The sequence below is a fragment of the Pleurodeles waltl genome, chromosome 4_2 (assembly GCF_031143425.1).
Source record: "Pleurodeles waltl isolate 20211129_DDA chromosome 4_2, aPleWal1.hap1.20221129, whole genome shotgun sequence".
Classification (NCBI taxonomy): domain Eukaryota; kingdom Metazoa; phylum Chordata; class Amphibia; order Caudata; family Salamandridae; genus Pleurodeles; species Pleurodeles waltl.
Window position 1 is genome coordinate 895,474,711 of NC_090443.1, and position 21,565 is coordinate 895,496,275.

Below are 21,565 nucleotides of genomic sequence, written 5' to 3' on the forward strand. Positions count from 1 at the left end.
TTGTTACATCAATATCTAGTGGACTCAGATCTGACCTCTCCCCAAGAATTGGGAAAGAAGGCAGACAAATGGGTCAGAACAAGAGTGAACAGAAAAGTTCATACAGGGGGTGACAAGGATGACAAGAAGAAGGATGTTAAGTCTTCAGACAAGGGTGGGGACAAAACTAAAACTGAGTCTTCATCAGGCCCACAAAAACACTCTGGTAGGGGTGGTGGGTCCAAATCCTCTTCTAATCAAGTAAAAAAACCATGGTGCTATTTATGTAAAGTAAAAGGCCACTGGACAACTGATGCCAGTTGTCCAAAGAAAAGCACAAAGCCTCCCACTACCACAACCCCTACTACAACCTCTAGTAATAGCAGTGGTGGTGGAAGCAAACCTACTAATAGCCAATCCAAGGGAGTACCTGGGCTCACTTTTGGTAATTTAGTTGGGGTTGGTCTTGTTAGGAAGACCACAGAGGCTGTGCTAGTCTCTGAAGGTGCCATTGATGTGGCCACCTTGGTTGCTTGTCCCCTTAATATGGATAAGTACAAGCAACTTCCTCTAATCAATGGTGTTGAGGTTCAGGCCTACAGGGACACAGGTGCCAGTGTTACCATGGTAATAGAGAAACTGGTACACCCTGAGCACCTACTTGGTCACCAGTCTTTCGTTTGGGGGGGGGGTTGTGTAGGAAAGTACCATCTTGCCTGGCATGTTACCCCCATATTTCACTGTATATATGTTGTTTTAGTGTATGTGTCACTGGGACCCTGCCAGCCAGGGCCCCAGTGCTCATAAGTGTACCCTGTATGTGTTCCCTGTGTGATGACTAACTGTCTCACTGAGGCTCTGCTAACCAGAACCTCAGTGGTTATGCTTTCTATTTACTTTCTAAATTGTCACTAACAGGCTAGTGACCAATTTCACCAATTCACATTGGCATACTGGAACACCCTTATAATTCCCTAGTATATGGTACTGAGGTACCCAGAGTATTGGGGTTCCAGGAGATCCCTATGGGCTGCAGCATTTCTTTTGCCACCCATAGGGAGCTCTGACAATTCGTACACAGGCCTGCCACTGCAGCCTGAGTGAAATAACGTCCACGTTATTTCACAGCCATTTACCACTGCACTTAAGTAACTTATAAGTCACCTATTTGCCTAACCTTTACCTGATAAAGGATGGGTGCTAAGTTACTTAGTGTGTGGGCACCCTGGCACTAGCCAAGGTGCCCCCACATCGTTCAGGGCAAATTCCCCGGACTTTGTGAGTGCGGGGACACCATTACACGTGTGCACTATACATAGGTCACTACCTATGTATAGCGTCACAATGGTAACTCCGAACATGGCCATGTAACATGTCTAAGATCATGGAATTGTCATCCCAATGCCATTCTGGCATTGGGGAGACAATTCCATGATCCCCCGAGTCTCTAGCACAGGCCCGGGTACTGCCAAACTGCCTTTCCCAGGGTTTCACTGCAGCTGCTGCTGCTGCCAACCCCTCAGACAGGTTTCTGCCCTCCTGGGGTCCAGCCAGGCTTGGCCCAGGAAGGCAGAACAAAGGACTTCCTCAGAGAGAGGGTGGTACACCCTCTCCCTTTGGAAAAAGGTGTCAGGGCTGGGGAGGAGTAACCTCCCCCAGCCTCTGGAAATGCTTTGATGGGCACAGATGGTGCCCATCTCTGCATAAGCCAGTCTACACCGGTTCAGGGATCCCCCAGCCCTGCTCTGGCACGAAACTGGACAAAGGAAAGGGGAGTGACCACTCCCCTGACCTGCACCTCCCAGGGGAGGTGCCCAGAGCTCATCCAGTGTGCTCCAGACCTCTCCCATCTTGGAAACAGAGGTGCTGCTGGCACACTGGACTGCTCTGAGTGGCCAGTGCCAGCAGGTGACGTCAGAGACTCCTTCTGATAGGCTCTTACCTGTGTTGCTAGCCTATCCTCCTTCCTAGGTAGCCAAACCTCCTTTTCTGGCTATTTAGGGTCTCTGCTTTGAGGAATTATTTAGATAACGAATGCAAGAGCTCATCAGAGTTCCTCTGCATCTCTCTCTTCACCTTCTGCCAAAGGATCGACCGCTGACTGCTCAGGACGCCTGCAAAACCGCAACAAAGTAGCAAAGACGACTACTGCAACCTTGTATCGCTGATCCTGCCGCCTTCTGGACTGTTTTCCTGGTGGTGCATGCTGTGGGGGTAGTCTGCCTCCTCTCTGCACTAGAAGCTCCGAAGAAATCTCCCGTGGGTCGACGGAATCTTCCCCCTGCAACCGCAGGCACCAAAGAACTGCATCACTGGTCCTCTGGGTCTCCTCTCAGCACGACGAGCGAGGTCCCTTGAACTCAGCAACTCTGTCCAAGTGACTCCCACAGTCCAGTGACTCTTCAGTTCAAGTTTCACTGGACTGTGGGAGTCACTTGGACAGAGTTGCTGGATTCAAGGGACCTCGCTCGTCGTGCTGAGAGGAGACCCAAGGTACCAGTGATGCAGTTCTTTGGTGCCTGTGGTTGCAGGGGGACGATGTTGCAGTTTTGCAGGCTTCCAGCGCGGTCAGCAGTCGATTCCTTGGCAGAAGGTGAAGAGAGAGATGCAGAGGAACTCGGATGAGCTCTTGCATTCGTTATCTAAGGAAATCCCCAAAGCAGAGACCCTAAATAGCCAGAAAAGAGGGTTTGGCTACTTAGGAGAGAAGATAGGCTAGCAACACCTGAAGGAGCCTATCAGAAGGAGTCTCTGACGTCACCTGCTGGCCCTGGCCACTCAGAGCAGTCCAGTGTGCCAGCAGCACCTCTGTTTCCAAGATGGCAGAGGTCTAGAGCACACTGGAGGAGCTCTGGGCACCTCCCAGGGGAGGTGCAGGTCAGGGGAGTGGTCATTCCCCTTTCCTTTGTCCAGTTTCGCGCCAGAGCAGGGCTGAGGGGTCCCTGAACCGGTGTAGACTGGCTTATGCAGAAATGGGAACCATGTGTGCCCATGAAAGCATTTCCAGAGGCTGGGGGAGGCTACTCCTCCCCTGCCTTAACACCATTTTCCAAAGGGAGAGGGTGTAACACCCTCTCTCAGAGGAAGTCCTTTGTTCTGCCATCCTGGGACAAGCCTGGCTGGACCCCAGGAGGGCAGAAACCTGTCTGAGGGGTTGGCAGCAGCAGCAGCTGCAGTGAAACCCCGGGAAAGGCAGTTTGGCAGTACCCAGGTCTGAGCTACAGACCTGTGGGATCATGGGATTGGGGCAACTATGCCAGGATGGCATACAGGGGGCAATTCCATGATCATAGACATGTTACATGGCCATATTCGGAGTTACCATTGTGAAGCTACATATAGGTAGTGACCTATATGTAGTGCATGCGTGTAATGGTGTCCCCGCACTCACAAAGTCCGGGGAATTGGCCCTGAACAATGTGGGGGCACCTTGGCTAGTGCCAGGGTGCCCACACACTAAGTAACTTAGCACCCAACCTTTACTAGGTAAAGGTTAGACATATAGGTGACTTATAAGTTACTTAAGTGCAGTGTAAAATGGCTGTGAAATAACGTGGACGTTATTTCACTCAGGCTGCAGTGGCAGGCCTGTGTAAGAATTGCCAGAGCTCCCTATGGGTGGCAAAAGAAATGCTGCATCCCATAGGGATCTCCTGGAACCCCAATACCCTGGGTACCTCAGTACCATATACTAGGGAATTATAAGGGTGTTCCAGTATGCCAATGTAAATTGGTAAAATTGGTCACTAGCCTGTTAGTGACAATTTGTACAGAGAGAGCATAACCACTGAGGTTCTGGTTTGCAGAGCCTCAGTGAGACAGTTAGGCATCACACAGGGAACACATACCTATAGGTCACAAACTTATGAGCACTGGGGTCCTGACTAGCAGGGTCCCAGTGACACATAACAAACATACTGAAAACATAAGGTTTTCACTATGAGCACTGGGCCCTGGCTAGCAGGATCCCAGTGAGACAGTGAAAACACCCTGACATACACTCACAAACAGGCCAAAAGTGGGGGTAACAAGGCTAGAAAGAGGCTACTTTCTCACAGTAAGTCCTTACCTCCCCACACTAGACTGCATTGCTGGGAACCGCGTGTTTTGCAGCTACTCCGGCTCCTGTGCACTCTTCCAGGATTTCCTTTGTGCACAGCCAAGCCTGGGTCCCCGGCACTCTAACCTGCATTGCACAACCTCCTGAGTTGTCCTCCGGCTTCGTGGGACCCTCTTGTGCAACTTCGGGTGAGCTCCGGTTCACTCCACTTCGTAGTGCCTGTTCCGGCACTTCTGCGGGTGCTGCTTGCTTCTGAGTGGGCTCTTTGTCTTGCTGGACACCCCCTCTGTCTCCTCACGCAATTGGCGACATCCTGGTCCCTCCTGGGCCACAGCAGCATCCAAAAACTCTAACCGCGACCCTTGCAGCTAGCAAGGCTTGTTTGCGGTCTTTCTGCACGGAAACACCTCTGCACGACTCTTCACGACGTGGGACATCCATCCTCCAAAGGGGAAGTTTCTAGCCCTTGTCGTTCTTGCAGAATCCACAGCTTTTACCATCCGGTGGCAGCTTCTTTGCACCCACAGCTGGCATTTCCTGGGCATCTGCCCACTCCTGACTTGATCATGACTCTTGGACTTGGTCCCCTTGTTCCACAGGTACTCTTGTCAGGAAATCCATCGTTGTTGCATTGCTGGTGTTGGTCTTACTTGCAGAATTCCCCTATCACGACTTCTGTGCTCTTTGGGGAACTTAGGTGCACTTTGCACCCACTTTTCAGGGTCTTGGGGCGGGCTATTTTTCTAACCCTCACTGTTTTCTTACAGTCCCAGCGACCCTCTACAAGGTCACATAGGTTTGGGGTCCATTCGTGGTTCGCATTCCACTTCTAGAGTATATGGTTTGTGTTGCCCCTATCCCTATGTGCCCCCATTGCATTCTATTGTGACTATACATTGTTTGCACTGTTTTCTATTGCTATTACTGCATATTTTGGTATTGTGTACATATATCTTGTGTATATTTGCTATCCTCATACTAAGGGTACTCACTGAGATACTTTGGCATATTGTCATAAAAATAAAGTACCTTTATTTTTAGTATATCTGTGTATTGTGTTTTCTTATGATATTGTGCATATGACACTAGTGGTACTGTAGGAGCTTCACTCGTCTCCTAGTTCAGCCTAAGCTGCTCTGCTAAGCTACCTTTTCTATCAGCCTAAGCTGCTAGACACCCCTCTACACTAATAAGGGATACCTGGGCCTGGTGCAAAGTGTAAGTACCCCTTGGTACCCACTACAAGCCAGTCCAGCCTCCTACGTTGGTTGTGCAACGGTGGGATAAGTACTTGCAACTACTTACCACTTTGTCAGATTGTACTTTTCATAAGAGAAAAATATACAAAACAAGTTCAGTGTATGTACACCTAACCAAAAAGTTTTGCTTTTCCTCTCTTACTCTTTTGCTAAGTGCTGAAAAGTACCTCTAAAACTTTCAAAAAGTTTTAAAAAAGTTTTAAAAGTTTTTTCTGTCCTTTCAAAAGTTCTGAAAACTTTTTCTTTCTTTTTCTGTCCCTTAAACCTTTTCTATAATGTCTGGTACAGGCCAAACTGTTGATCTGACCAAACTTGCTTATGATCACCTTAGCTGGAAAGGAGCAAGGAGTCTCTGCATTGAAAGAGGTTTAGGGGTAGGGAAGAATCCCTCAAGAGAACTGTTAGTTAATATGCTCATTGAACAGGATAAGACCTTAGTTGGCACATCTGTTGAGAAATTAGCTGATGGTTCACACTCTGACTCTGGGGCACCCCCAGCAAGAGTGTTAGAAGGTAACCTTCCCAGCCTGCCCCCTAGCATGCCACCTAGCATGGCTGGTACTAATGTGAGTTCCCATCACAGTAGGAGTGTTACTTCTGTAGGCCAGAATGTTAGAGTGCCATCTGTTAGGGACAGATCTCCCTCTGTTCATTCACATCATTCGTCTGTGTCAAGGCATGCCCAACCCACCCTCCCTGAAGACAGAATGTTAGAAAGGGAGCTCAATAGATTGAGAGTGGAAGAGTCCAGGCTGAAGCTTAAAAAGCAACAGCTGGATCTAGACAGGGAAGCATTTGATTTAGAAAAAGAAAGACAGAGGTTGGGGTTAGGACCCCATGGTGGCAGCAGCAGTATTCCAAATAGTCATCCTGCAAAAGAGCATGATTCTAGGAATCTGCACAAGATAGTTCCCCCTTACAAGGAGGGGGATGACATTAACAAGTGGTTTGCTGCACTTGAGAGGGCCTGTGTTGGTGGGGGCGTGGCCAAGATGGCGTTCGGAGTAGCAGCATAAACTGCAGCTCCGTCACCCAGCCCGCACAATTATCCTGCTGTTGAGTCCCTAGCCCCCCCGGTGCAGGGTAAGGAAGCCGCTCGGAGGGCCCCGGAGGGCTGCACTATCGACCGAGACCGCTGCTTTGTAGCTGCTGTGTTCCTGTAGAAAAATGCATCTCTGCGACCCTCGCTCGCCTTGAGGACCGTGCGGCCCGGCGGATCGGAGCTGAATGCTTGCCGAATCGGAGCCGTCGCTTGGACCCCGGCGTTATTGCGGAGGTAAGAGGTCGGTGCCGCGACCCCGTCGTGTGCGCCGGGACTGACCGCTGGCCCGCGGGGGGCTGCCCGGCGCGCGCAGGGCCGGCCGAGACCTCCCGATCACAACCCTGCTTAATCCAGTGCTACGCCGGAGCGTGCCTGCTTGGGCCGCTCCCTTTCCATGTGGAGGCACCCGTCGGACGCCCGTGGTACGTCCCGAAGTCTTGTCCCATACCTGGGACCTCTGCAACTTAAAGCAGGCACCGCCGCCGGCCCGAAAAACGGGCCGATCGGACGATCGCACAATTAGTGGCCGCCATTTTGGGTGCTCCAAACCTCTGCAGGGCCGCGGTCCTGCGGCCCAGAAGTGCCGATTTCACCAGCAAAGAGAACCAAACTGTTTAAACGCCCCCCACAAATGTGATGCATACCAGGTGCACTGACTGACCGCATTTGAGCAACAGCACCACCCCAAGCCCCCCTGTGCCCCCCTATGGCACCAAGAAAGACAGAATCAGTAAAGTTTGATCATCCTACACAGTCATTCCGGGCTTACACCAACTTTACCGTACTCCACCCCTCAGGAGTGGAGTGACAGCTGCAGTACAAATTGCGGATGGGTCCCTGGGGCAAAAGAGGTGTAGACAATAACACAAGGTGAGCCTCCTGGCGACACTCTTCGGGTCGAAACTTAATAATATGTCAAACATCCCTTCCAAAAACCCAAAACATCCAGTACAGACACTGCTTCTACCTAGTTTGGAAGCGCCAAATCCACGCCTCTTTAACAGCGTGATAGCCGGCTGACACCGCTAACTGCAGCCCTTTTAAGCAGATAGTTAACGCTTTTAGCTGCTCCTCCACAAGTTATTCGCCGGACATGTGCTCCGATCGGCTGGCTTGCCACAACATCTGACCAAGTGGCTCTCACCGCAGTGACTCCAAACGCAACACTAACTCACAGACACTGCTGCGTCTCTCAAATGGTGAAGCCAAAGACCACCCGAGCACCTCTCACCAAAATGGATCACACTGCAACACCCCCTCCAGAAGCTCACACCACTGCACAATCAACATTACAGAAGCTGGAACTAACTTTACAATCACATACTTCACAATTTGAAAAAATCTTGCAAGCTATTCTAGACACTAAGACCACCTTGGAAGCCAAAATAGGCTCTGTAACAGAAGATCTCAACATCCTTTGCACTGACCAACACGCTCTAGCCGATAGAGTATCCGAACTTGAAAAAGACACGGCGTCCTTACCTGGCTCCATGAAAGACCTGCAACTACAGCTAACGCAGCTGTCAACAGAAGTTGATTTCTTAAAGCGCAGAACGGAAGATGCAGAAGGCAGGTCCCGCCGCAACAACATACGCTTGGTCGGATTCCCCGAACGCGCAGAGGGCTCAAGCGCGGAACTGTTCATTGAACAATGGCTCATAGACACAATCCTCAAAAACAATATCCCGAAGTTCTTCTCTGTTGAAAGAGCACATAGGATCCCAGGCAGACCTCCAGCACCCGGCTCACAGCCACGACCTCTTATAATAAGACTCCTTAACTACCGAGACAGGGACCTTATTCTCCAATTATTTCGCAAATCAGGCCCAGTGTGCTATGAAAATGCTACGATAACAGCCTATCCAGACTTTACAGCAGAAGTGCAAAAAAAACGCAACTCCTTCTACCGAGTTAAAACATGCCTCCGCAAACACGATATCAAATACGCACTGATGTTCCCAGTCAGACTTCGGGTACAGGATGATTCTCGCTCCTTCTTTTTTACCACCCCGGAAGATGCCTGGACTTGGCTGCATGCCAAAGGCCTAGCAGACCCGTTAGACGCAAGCACTCAGGACGACAACAGATCTCTCTCCACGCTGTACCGTAAGCAACGTAAGAGACAAGGAGCTAGACCCGCACCTGAGCAGGCAAAATCCGAGCGCTCTCGGCTCCTTCGGACAACATCCAATTTTGTCAACGCTTCTTCCGCCGCCCTACCTTTGCAAACGGAAATTGAACTGGAACAGGATACAAACTCTGACTCAACTGAGTCCACACGTGGTCCTCTTCTTACACCGCGCACAGTGGACGACATCTGCTGAATGATCGGACTTAATATGCTTCTACCCACCAACTTCCCCCCTTGCTCACTCAACACCTAAAAGTTTTCGTCACAGTTTCTTCAATGCTCCTACACGTAGACTTGCAGCCAACGGGTGCCCCCCGGCCGGCGCGCTTCGCTTTCTAAACTACGTGAAACCCGGGCAGGGTAAGACCGTACCTTTGCACCAACGCTAATCGGCACCCCCCTGCTCCATATGGACAATTACCTCACACTGGATTTTTCCGGCATTGTTCTCCATATGTTAATAGTTTATTTGTTGTATGTTGTTTTAGTGTGCACCTCTATATTAGGTGAATGGATCTATAGAAGGCGGGTTAAACACAAAAACAGCGGCAAACGCACAAGAAACGCTTACTGTGGCAACAAACCTATAGCTCACAGCTGGTTAATTACTGATCGGCCAGTCACAGCGACTGAGTCCCATAACAATGTCAAAATCGGGTTGACAGATAATTATAATCCCGTTCATATAATATATATAAAACAACTATGGCCACTCACAAGCACCAAGGGACCCTGAAATACAAAATACTCACATGGAACGTTAAGGGTATGGCAAATCCTCGGAAACGCCAAAGGGTTCACGCTTTTCTCACAAGACATCAAATACACATAGCTTTACTACAAGAGACACATTTCACAAAATCCATCCTGGACACCGCACGCTCAAAATGGAAGGGCCAATTATACGGCACCACTTCTTCGTCCTTTGCTCGCGGAGTAGCCATCTGGATAGCACCCAGTGTCCCGTTTTTACCCTCTCGCACACAGTGTGATCCGAATGGTAGACATGTAATACTTGAATGCGCCCTAGACGGGTCCCCATTAGCCCTGGTCGCAATATACTCCCCAAACGCGAACCAGCGTGACTTCTTATCCACGCTCGCTACTGGCAACCTTAGCGACCCCACACTGGAATGCATATGAGGGGGGGGGTGACTTCAATAGTGTCCTGAACTAAGAGATATATGGAGAGTGCACCACCCCACTCACTGCGAATACTCTTACTTCTCCCCAGTTCATAAACTGCATACTAGGATAGATATATTCTTTGTATCCGCCACTATTAGTCATAAAATATGCTTGTCTGAATATTTGGCACGCACAATATCAGACCATAACCCATTATGCCTAACATTGGCATGGGACACATACACACTCGGATACCAACATGGCGTCTGCAACCAGAAGCCCTCCTAGATCCTCATTTTCAAAAAGATATCTCCAAAACTCTAACCGATTACTTTCTATCAAATAAAGATACAACCTCATCCCGTGCCATAGAGTGGGACGCTCATAAAGTGGTGATAAGGGGTCACTGCCTTTCGGCCACGGTCGGGGTCAGAAAGGTACTCATTAAGGAATTACAAGACTTAGAAACGAAGCTCCGAAACGCAGAGAATGCAAATGACAATAGTGAACCCGCACTAGCAACATTGCACCTGCTTAGGGCTACTCACAAGGAGACAGACAATAGATTGAGTAAACATGATTACAGACACTACACGGCCAGACAACACGCTGAAGGTGACAGATCTGGTAGATTATTAGCTTGGCTGACTCGGCAGCCATCACAACCAACACCCATTGGCGCAATACGCTTAAACTCTGACACCATTGTTAATACCCAAGCGGGCATAAATGACGCCTTCTCCACATACTATCGCACCCTCTATACACCCCCTCTACAACCTCCGGAGCTACATCTTATTGACACACTATACCTGGTCCCACAAAATCAACTTATCCTTGACAACACCGCCACCCTAGACGGCCCCATTACTATTGAAGAGCTGCGTCTTGCATTATCACAAATGGCACGTAACAAAACACCCGGGTCAGATGGCCTACCGATAGAATATTACAATTCCCACGCTGCCCACTTATTACACCCACTTACAGAAGTATTCAATGAAGCACACCACAAATTACAACTGCCGGACTCAATGTGTGAGGCACTGATAGTCGTCCTTCCAAAAACAGGCCGAGACCCTCTAGATGTCAAATCATACAGGCCGCTCTCCTTGCTGAACACAGACTGCAAATTACTAGGAAAAGTACTCTTAAACAGGCTCCTCCCCTATTTACCGACCTTAATACAGCATGATCAATCCGGCTTTATTCCTGGCAGAAGCACTTTCCTAAACATTAGGAGACTCCTACACATAATACACAGCAATACAAACTCGGAAGCAGTGGCCCTCTCCCTAGATATAGAAAAAGCATTCAACACACTCAGTTGGAACTATCTTTTACACACACTTAAAGCATTTGGTTTTGGCGCCGGTTTTATTAACTGGATCAAAACGCTTTACTCCAGGCCCACTGCCCGTGTCAAAAATGGACGAGTTATCTCCGAAGCATTCCCCATAGGCAGGGGCACCAGACAAGGCTGCCCATTATCTCCATTGCTATTCGCTATTGCTATGGAGCCACTAGCGATTAAACTACGGAGCTACGCACACATATGGGGTATCCCGGAGTCTAACACCCACCACATCGTATCTTTGTATGCAGACGATGCCTTAATATATCTGCGCGACCACTCGGCCTGTATGACAGAGGTATTGCAGATGCTACACTCCTTCGCCTCTCGACTGCACGTCAACTGGTCCAAATCAAGCATATTCCCTATCACTCCGTTCCCGGTAGCTCACCATATGACGCTACCGCAATATAAATTACCCTGGTCGTATATAACCTTTAAATATCTGGGAGTGCAGATCTATCATTCCATTACAGATCTAAAAGAAGGAAATATAGATAGGGTTCTTGGCTCCGTTCGTGGCTTAATACCCTTCTGGAGCTCACTCCCCCTGTCTCCAATGGGCCGTGTGGCGATAGCCAAGATGCTCATCCTTCCAAGGTTTTTGTATTATTTTACAGCTCTCCCGCTGTGCTTACCACGCTCCTTTTTTAACAAACTGCAATCAATACTAACTGATTTACTCTGGGGTAAAGATAGACGCAGAGTGGCGTTGTCAATAACGCAACACCCGCAGGAGATGGGTGGACTGGGAATGCCTAACTTTGAAAGATATTATGCAGCTGCTCAATTATCATGGCTGTCCACATGGTTCCGAGACACCCCGTCGGTTGAAAGCAGGATGTTACAGACACATACAGCACCACAGGGGCTGCTGCTCTCGATACTAACTAGCACTCCCCATACGTCTCCCAGACTAATATTACTAGAGGCAGCCCGATTCTGTTGGCGCAGATATGTGCAAAATAAGACCACTTCTTTCCCCTACTCGCCTCTGTTGCCACTGCTTCAATTGCCGGGCACCCAGACCCTGTCAATACACCATGATACACATGAAATGAACACGCTCCAATTAGGTGATTTATACTCTAGCTCCGCGATGCGTACTTTCGCGGAACTGGTGACCGCAGGCATAATGCAAAATGGGGCCTTTCTAACATTTAATGCCATAAAACTATTGCTCAACAATATCTGGGGCGTAGGAGACTCGGAACCTCCTGAGTCCTCGCTACTCACCACTATCCTAACCATTGGCAGCTCAAAGAGCATTATTACCACATTATATAAAGCATTGCTCGAGGCAATATGCACAACACTGCCACACGCGAAGGCGCGCTGGGACTCTGTCCTTCCAACCCCACTACCACAGAAGACCTGGGTTACCGCCCTTGCAACAATCAAATCAATATCCTGTAATCCTCGCCTATGTTACACCCAATTTAATTATCTTCACCAATCATATTTATCACCAGCCCGCATCCAAAAAATCTACCCCAATACAACACCAACATGTCCTAGATGCGCTACACCAGCAGCTGACTTCTAACATATGGTTTGGAGTTGCCATTCCATAAACTCGGCCTGGCAACGAGTGATGGAGATCACAGCAGAGATCTCATCTCACACCCTGGTACCCACGCCTGACTCCTGCTTACTCGGCATACGACATCGAGCCAAAGCAGACAAACATACGCACAGGTTTATAGACCTGCCATTTGTGGTGTATAAACGTTTGATAGCAACACATTGGAAAGCTCCACATGTCCCCTCCCACGCGACATGGCTGCATGATTTACATAGCCGTTCTCAAGCTGAAGCCCAGACACTTCACTTGCTACAACACAGAGGTCTCATTCTTGCGGGCCAGCAGGTTTGGGACACGTTTGTGGTAGCAATAGAGGCCAGAGATGACACGTATCCCAGTGAACAGGATACAATACACAAACACCACAGCTTGGGCTGACACTGTTAATACCTTAGCCACACGGCATCAACACTGATTGTCCTCAAAGGCACTCATCGCTAATATCCTCCTTCTTCCTCAAAAGATATCTCTTATCTGTGCCCAGTCACGCCCCACGCGTTAATACATGCATTTAACATATATTTATAACACGTAAAATATCCCTGCCCCTGAACCTGTCAACACCACAGACACTTTTTATATCCTTGAGGTGATTTCCACCTTAGTTACTGATACCGTCAGTGATTGGCCAGACCCCTTAAGCTGTAATCAGTTCCCACAATAGCTCGCTCGCTAAATGCTACTGTACCCTCCTTTTACCTCGCCCTTAATTACTTTGCATTCTTAAGATTGTTTATAAAGGTTCTCCCCTCCAGTTATCCTCGTTCTCCTCTTTTCATCCCCCCTTCCCCTCCTTTCTCTTTGACAACTTACGGTGTAGCAATGCTGTGTAAAATTATACAAGTGTATAAACGAACTGCAAAATAACGTACAGCTATTGTATTGTTGTGTGAAGATTGTGTTTAATAAACAGATTAAAAAAAAAAAGAGGGCCTGTGTTGTACAGGAGGTCCCTCAAAGGCAGTGGGCTGCTATCCTATGGCTATCTTTCAGTGGAAAGGGTAGGGATAGGCTCCTTACTGTTAAGGAAAGTGATGCCAATAATTTTACAGTTTTTAAGAATGCACTCCTAGATGGTTATGGCTTAACCACTGAACAGTACAGGATCAACTTCAGAGAAACCAAAAAGGAGTCTTCACAAGACTGGGTAGACTTTGTTGACCATTCAGTGAAGGCCTTTGAGGGGTGGTTACGTGGCAGTAAAGTTTCTGACTATGAAAGCCTGTATAACTTAATCCTGAGAGAGCATATTCTTAATATTTGTGTGTCTGATTTGTTACACCAGTACCTGGAAGACTCTGATCTGACCTCTCCCCAAGAATTGGGAAAGAAGGCAGACAAATGGGTCAGAACAAGGGTGAAAAGAAAAGTTCATACAGGGGGTGACAAGGATGGCAAGAAGAAGGATGGTAAGTCTTCTAACAAGGGTGGGGACAAATCTAAAAATGAGTCTTCATCAGGCCCACAAAAACACTCTGGTGGGGGTGGTGGGCTCAAATCCTCTTCAAATCAAAACAAAGAAAAGAAACCATGGTGCTATTTATGTAAAATAAAAGGCCATTGGACAACTGATCCCAGTTGCCCAAAGAAAATCACCAAGCCTCCTACCACTACAACCCCTGCTGCTACACCTAGTGCCCCTAGTAATAGCAGTGGTGGTGGGAGCAAACCTACTAATAGCCAATCCAAGGGACTAGCTGGGCTCACTTTTGGTAATTTAGTTGGGCTTGGTCTTGTTAGGGAGACCACAGAGGCTGTGTTAGTCTCTGAGGGGGAAATTGATTTGGCCACCTTGGTTGCTTGTCCCCTTAATATGGATAAGTACAAGCAACTTCCCCTAATAAATGGTGTTGAGGTTCAGGCCTACAGGGACACAGGTGCCAGTGTTACCATGGTAATAGAGAAACTGGTCCACCCTGAACAACACCTACTTGGTCACCAGTACCAAGTAACTGATGCTCATAACAACACTCTTAGCCACCCCATGGCTGTTGTAAATCTCAACTGGGGGGGGGTTACTGGTCCAAAGAAAGTTGTGGTTGCCTCAGATTTACCTGTAGACTGTCTACTAGGGAACGATTTAGAGACATCAGCTTGGGCAGAAATGGAGTTGGAGGCTCATGCAGCAATGCTGGGCATTCCAGGGCATATTTTTGCTTTAACCAGGGCTCAGGCCAAAAAGCAAAAAGGACAGGGTGACTTGGATCCTGGAAGAATGGACCAAGTGCTCCCTAAAGCTAGGGTTAGTAAAGGTAAAACACTACCTACTATCCCTCCCTCTACAGTGGATTCAACTTCTGAGGAAGAAGAATTTCCATCCTGTGCAGAACCTACACCAGAGGAGCTGGAAGCAGACACTGCTGAGCTTTTGGGTGAAGGGGGGCCTGCCAGAGAGGAGCTGAGTGTGGCACAGCATACCTGTCCCACACTAGAGGGTCTAAGACAGCAAGCTGTCAAACAAGCAAATGGGGATGTCAGTGACTCTCACAGAGTTTACTGGGAGGACAACCTCTTGTATACTGAAGCAAGGGACCCAAAACCTGGAGCTGCCAGGAGATTGGTGATTCCTCAGCAATATAGAGAGTTCCTCCTAACTCTAGCCCACGACATTCCCTTAGCTGGACATTTAGGGCAAATGAAAACTTGGGACAGGCTTGACCCCTAGTTTCATTCTCCTACGATGTCAGAGGACACAAAAGAATTTTGTAAGTCCTGTGAAACCTGTCAAGCCAGTGGCAAGACAGGTGGCACCCCAAAGGCACCCCTTATTCCACTACCTGTCATTGGGGTTCCCTTTGAAAGGGTAGGGGTTGACATAGTTGGCCCCCTTGACCCTCCTACTGCTTCAGGCAATAGGTTTATCTTGGTGGTAGTGGACCATGCCACCAGATATCCTGAAGCAATTCCTCTAAGGACCACTACAGCTCCTGCAGTGGCAAAGGCCCTCCTGGGAATCTTTTCCAGGGTGGGCTTCCCAAAAGAGGTGGTATCAGACAGGGGAAGCAATTTCATGTCTGCTTACTTAAAGGCCATGTGGAAGGAATGTGGTGTTACATACAAGTTCACCACACCCTATCATCCACAAACAAATGGACTGGTTGAGAGGTTTAATAAAACTCTCAAAGGAATGATAATGGGACTCCCTGAAAAACTCCGCAGGAGATGGGATGTCCTGTTACTTGCCTCCTTTTTGCTAACAGGGAGGTACCCCAAAAAGAAGTGGGCTTCAGCCCCTTTGAACTCCCATTTGGACACCCTGTGAGAGGTCCTCTAACACTTGTGAAGGAGGGTTGGGAACAACCTTTAAAAGCTCCAAAGCAAGACTTAGTGGACTATGTACTTGGCCTAAGATCTAGTATGGCTGAGTACATCAAAAAGGCCAGTAAAAACCTTCAGACCAGCCAAGAGCTCCAAAAGCAATGGCATGACCAGAAGGCTGTTCTGATTCAGTACCAACCAGGGCAGAAAGTGTGGGTCTTGGAGCCTGTGGCCCCAAGAGCACTCCAAGACAAATGGAGTGGACCCCACATAATTGTTGAAAAGAAGGGAGAAGTCACCTACTTGGTTGACTTAGGCACTGCCAGGAGTCCCCTTAGGGTACTCCATGTCAATCGCCTGAAACCCTACTATGACAGGGCTGATCTCACCCTGCTCATGGCAACAGATGAAGGACAGGAAGAAGAGAGTGACCCTCTCCCTGATCTCTTCTCTTCCACAGAACAAGATGCTCTAGTGGAAGGTGTAGTACTGGCAGATTGTCTTACTGCTGAGCAGAAGACCACTGCATAAATCTCCTGGGTCAGTTTTCTGAACTCTTTTCTACTGTGCCAGGCACCACTTCTTGGTGTGAGCACACTATAGTTACTGGAGACAGCTTGCCTGTCAAAAGTAAGATCTATAGGCAGCCTGACCATGTCAGAGACTGCATAAAACAAGAGGTGCAGAAAATGCTTGAACTGGGAGTGGTTGAGCACTCTGAAAGTCCATGGGCTTCTCCTGTGGTACTTGTACCAAAGTCTCATTCCAAAGATGGGAAAAGGGAAATGAGATTTTGTGTTGACTACAGAGGTCTCAACCAAGTAACTAAAACTGATGCTCACCCTATACCCAGGGCAGATGAGCTAATAGGCATCTGCCAAGTATCTAAGCACCTTTGATTTGACTGCAGGGTATTGGCAGATCAAGTTATCAGAGGATGCAAAAACTGCATTTTCCACCATTGGAGGGCACTACCAATTCACAGTAATGCCCTTTGGTTTGAAAAATGCACCTGCCACTTTTCAAAGGTTGGTGAACACAGTCCTGCAAGGGCTGGAAGCTTTTAGTGCAGCATATCTAGATGATATAGCTGTCTTTAGCTCCAGCTGGGATGGTCACCTGGTCCACCTATGGAACTTTTGGAGGCCCTGCAAAAGGCAGGCCTCACTATCAAGGCTTCAAAGTGCCAGATAGGGCAGGGGAAAGTGGTTTATCTGAGACACCTGGTAGGTGGAGAACAGATTGCACCACTTCAGGGGAAAATCCAAACTATTATAGATTGGGTTCCCCCTACAACTCAGACTCAGGTGAGAGCCTTTTTAGGCCTCACTGGGTACTACAGCAGGTTCATAAAGAACTATGGCTCCATTGCAGCCCCTCTTAATGACCTCACATCTAAGAAAATGCCTAAAAAGGTATTATGGACAGCAAACTGTCAGAAAGCTTTTGAGGAGCTGAAGCAGGCCATGTGCTCTGCACCTGTCCTGAAAAGCCCCTGTTACTCCAAAAAATAAATTGTCCAAACTGATGCATCTGAATTAGGGGTAGGGGCAGTCTTATCACAACTTAATTCTGAGGGCCAGGATCAACCTGTTGCTTTTATCAGCAGGAGATTGACCCCTAGAGAAAAGCGTTGGTCTGCCATAGAGAGGGAGGCCTTTGCTGTGGTCTGGGCACTGAAGAAGTTGAGGCCATACCTGTTTGGCACTCACTTCATTGTTCAGACAGACCACAAACCTCTACTTTGGCTAAAACAAATGAAAGGTGAAAACCCTAAATTGTTGAGGTGGTCCATATCCCTACAGGGAATGGACTATACAGTGGAACATAGACCTGGGAGTACCCACTCCAATGCAGATGGACTCTCCAGATATTTCCACTTAGACAATGAAGACTCATCAGGGCATGGCTAGTCTTATTGTCCTTCGTTTGGGGGGGGGGGGGTTGTGTAGGAAAGTACCATCTTGCCTGGCATGTTACCCCCATATTTCACTGTATATATGTTGTTTTAGTTGTATGTGTCACTGGGACCCTGCCAGCCAGGGCCCCAGTGCTCATAAGTGTGCCCTGTATGTGTTACCTGTGTTATGACTAACTGTCTCACTGAGGCTCTGCTATCCAGAACCTCAGTGGTTATGCTCTCTCATTTCTTTCCAAATTGTCACTAACAGGCTAGTGACCAATTTCACCAATTTACATTGCCATACTGGAACACCCTTATAATTCCCTAGTATATGGTACTGAGGTACCCATGGTATTGGGGTTCCAGGAGATCCCTATGGGCTGCAGCATTTCTTTTGCCACCCATAGGGAGCTCTGACAATTCTTACACAGGCCTGCCACTGCAGCCTGAGTGAAATAATGCACACATTATTTCACAGCCATTTTCACTGCACTTAAGTAACTTATAAGTCACCTATATGTCTAACCTTTACTTAGTAAAGGTTGGGTGCTAAGTTACTTAGTGTGTGGGCACCCTGGCACTAGCCAAAGTGCTCCCACATTGTTCAGGGCAAATTCCCCGGACTTTGTGAGTGCGGGGACACCATTACACGCGTGCACTATACATAGGTCACTACCTATGTATAGCTTCACAATGGTAACTCCGAATATGGCCATGTAACATGTCTAAGATCATGGAATTGCCCCCTCTATGCCATCCTGGCATTGTTGGCACAATCCCATGATCCCACGGGTCTCTAGCACAGACCCGGGTACTGCCAAACTGCCTTTTCAGGGGTTTCACTGCAGCTGCTGCCAACCCCTCAGACAGGTTTCTGCCCTCCTGGGGTCCAGCCAGGCTTGGCCCAGGAAGGCAGAACAAAGGACTTCCTCTGAGAGAGGGTGTTACATTCTCTCCCTTTGGAAAAAGGTGTTCAGGCAGGGGAGGAGTAGCCTCCCCCAGCCTCTGGAAATGCTTTCATGGGCACAGATGGTGCCCATTTCTGCATAAGCCAGTCTACACCGGTTCAGGGACCCCTCAGCCCTGCTCTGGCGCAAAACTGGACAAAGGAAAGGGGAGTGACCACTCCCCTGACCTGCACCTCCCCTGGGAGGTGCCCAGAGCTCCTCCAGTGTGCTCCAGACCTCTGCCATCTTGGAAACAGAGGTGCTGCTGGCACACTGGACTGCTCTGAGTGGCCAGGGCCAGCAGGTGACGTCAGAGACTCCTTCTGATAGGCTCCTTCAGGTGTTGCTAGCCTATCCTCTCTCCTAAGTAGCCAAACCCTCTTTTCTGGCTATTTAGGGTCTCTGCTTTGGGGGATTCCTTAGATAACAAATGCAAGAGCTCATCAAAGTTCCTCTGCATCTCTCTCTTCACCTTCTGCCAAGGAATCGACTGCTGACCGCGCTGGAAGCCTGCAAAACTGCAACAAAGTAGCGAAGACGACTACTGCAACTCTGTAACGCTGATCCTGCCGCCTTCTCGACTGTTTTCCTGGTGGTGCATGCTGTGGGGGTAGTCTGCCTCCTCTTTGCACTAGAAGCTCCGAAGAAATCTCCTGTGGGTCGACGGAATCGTCCCCCTGCAACCGCAGGCACCAAAGAACTGCATCACCGGTCCCTTGGGTCTCCTCTCAGCACGACGAGCGAGGTCCCTTGAATCCAGCAACTCTGTCCAAGTGACTCCCACAGTCCAGTGACTCTTCGGTCCAAGTTTGGTGGAGGTAAGTCCTTGCCTCCCCACGCCAGACTGCATTGCTGGGAACCGCGTCTTTTAAAGCTACTCCGGCTCCTGTGCACTTTTCCAGGATTTCCTTTGTGCACAGCCAAGCCTGGGTCCACGGCACTCTAACCTGCATTGCACGACCTCCTGAGTTGTCCTCCGGAGGCGTGGGACTCTCTTGTGCAACTTCGGGTGAGCACCGTTTCACTCCACTTCGTAGTGCCTGTTTTGGCACTTCTGCGGGAGCTGCCTGCTTCTGAGAGGGCTCCTGGTCTTGCTGGACGCCCCCTCTGTCCCCTCACGCAATTGGCGACCTCCTGGTCCCTCTTGGGCCACAGCAGCATCCAAAAACCCTAACCGCATGATTTGCGGCTAGCAAGGCTTGTTTGCTTTTTTTTGGCGGGAAAACACTTCTGCACGACTCTTCATGATGTGGGACATCCATCCTCCAAAGGGGAAGTTTCTAGCCCTTGTCGTTCCTGCAGAATCTTCAGCTTCTACTGCCTAGTAGCAGCTTCTTTGCACCCACAGCTGGCATTTCCTGGGCATCTGCCCACTCTGGACTTGATCGTGACTTTTGGACTTGGTCCCCTTGTTCCGCAGGTACCCTAGTCTGGAAATCCATTGTTGTTGCATTGCTGGTGTTGGTCTTCCCTGCAGTATTCCCCTATCACGACTTCTGTGCTGTTTGGGGAACTTCAGTGCACTTTGCACTCACTTTTCAGGGTCTTGGGGTGGGCTATTTTTCTAACCCTCACTGTTTTCTTACAGTCCCAGTGACCCTCTACAAGGTCACATAGGTTTGGGGTCCATTCGTGGTTCGCATTCCACTTTTGGAGTATATGGTTTGTGTTGCCCCTATCCCTATATGTCCCCATTGCATCCCATTGTAACTATACATTGTTTGCACTGTTTTCTATTGCTATACTGCATATTTTTGGTATTGTGTACATATATCTTGTGTATATTTGCTATCCTCATACTGAGGGTACTCACTGAGATACTTTGGCATATTGTCATAAAAATAAAGTACCTTTATTTTTAGTATATCTGTGTATTGTGTTTTCTTATGATATTGTGCAAGTGACACTAGTGGTACTGTAGGAGCTTCACTCGTCTCCTAGTTCAGCCTAAGCTGCTCTGCTAAGCTACCATTATCTAACAGCCTAAGCTGCTAGACACCCTATACACTAATAAGGGATACCTGGGCCTGGTGCAAGGTGTAAGTACCCCTTGGTACTCACTACAAGCCAGTCCAGCCTCCTACATTTATCGACGGCAGAAGCTGAAGCAGAGGATGCAGAGGAGTCCTGGAGGAATCTTCCAAAGTGAATCTGTGGAAACACCCAGAGAAGAGACCCTAAATAGCCCTGCTAGGGGGACTGGCTACCTATCAGGAGGGGTCTCTGGCGTCACCTCCTGGTACTTGCCAATCGAAGGTCTTCAGAGGGTCCCCACACCTTCAAATCCAAGATTTCTAATGCCAGGGACACCCTGGAGAAGCTCTGGGCACCACCCCTGGGGTGGTGATGGACAAGGGAGTTGTCACTTCCATTTCCTTTGTCCAGTTTCGCGCCAGAGCAGGAACTGGGGGTCCCTGAACCGGTGTAGACTAGATTATGCAAGGAGGGCACCGTTTGTGCCCTTCAAAGCATTTCCAGAGGCTCTGGGAAGATACCCCTCCCATGCCTGTAACACCTATTTCCAATGGGAGAGTGTGTAACTCCCTTCTCCTAAAGGAAATGCATTGTTCTGCATTCCTGGGATTGAGCCGCTCAATCCCCAGAAGGGCAGAAACCTGTCTGTGAGGTGGCAGCAGCTGGGGCTTGCAGGAGGCTGGCCTGGTTTGTAGTGGGTACCTTAGGTCCTTACACCTTACACCAGGTATAGTTATCCCTTATTAGTGAAACTTAGTAGTGTTCTCGCAGCTGAGGCTGATAGAGGTAGCTATAGCAGAGCAGCTTATACTGATCTAGGAGGCATGCAAAGCTCATGCAATACAACTTATATTTACACAGTACTTATACACAAGTAAAGACAATATTCAGTGTTACCAAAAATAAAGGTATTTATTTGGGTGACACAGTACCAAAAATATCTTA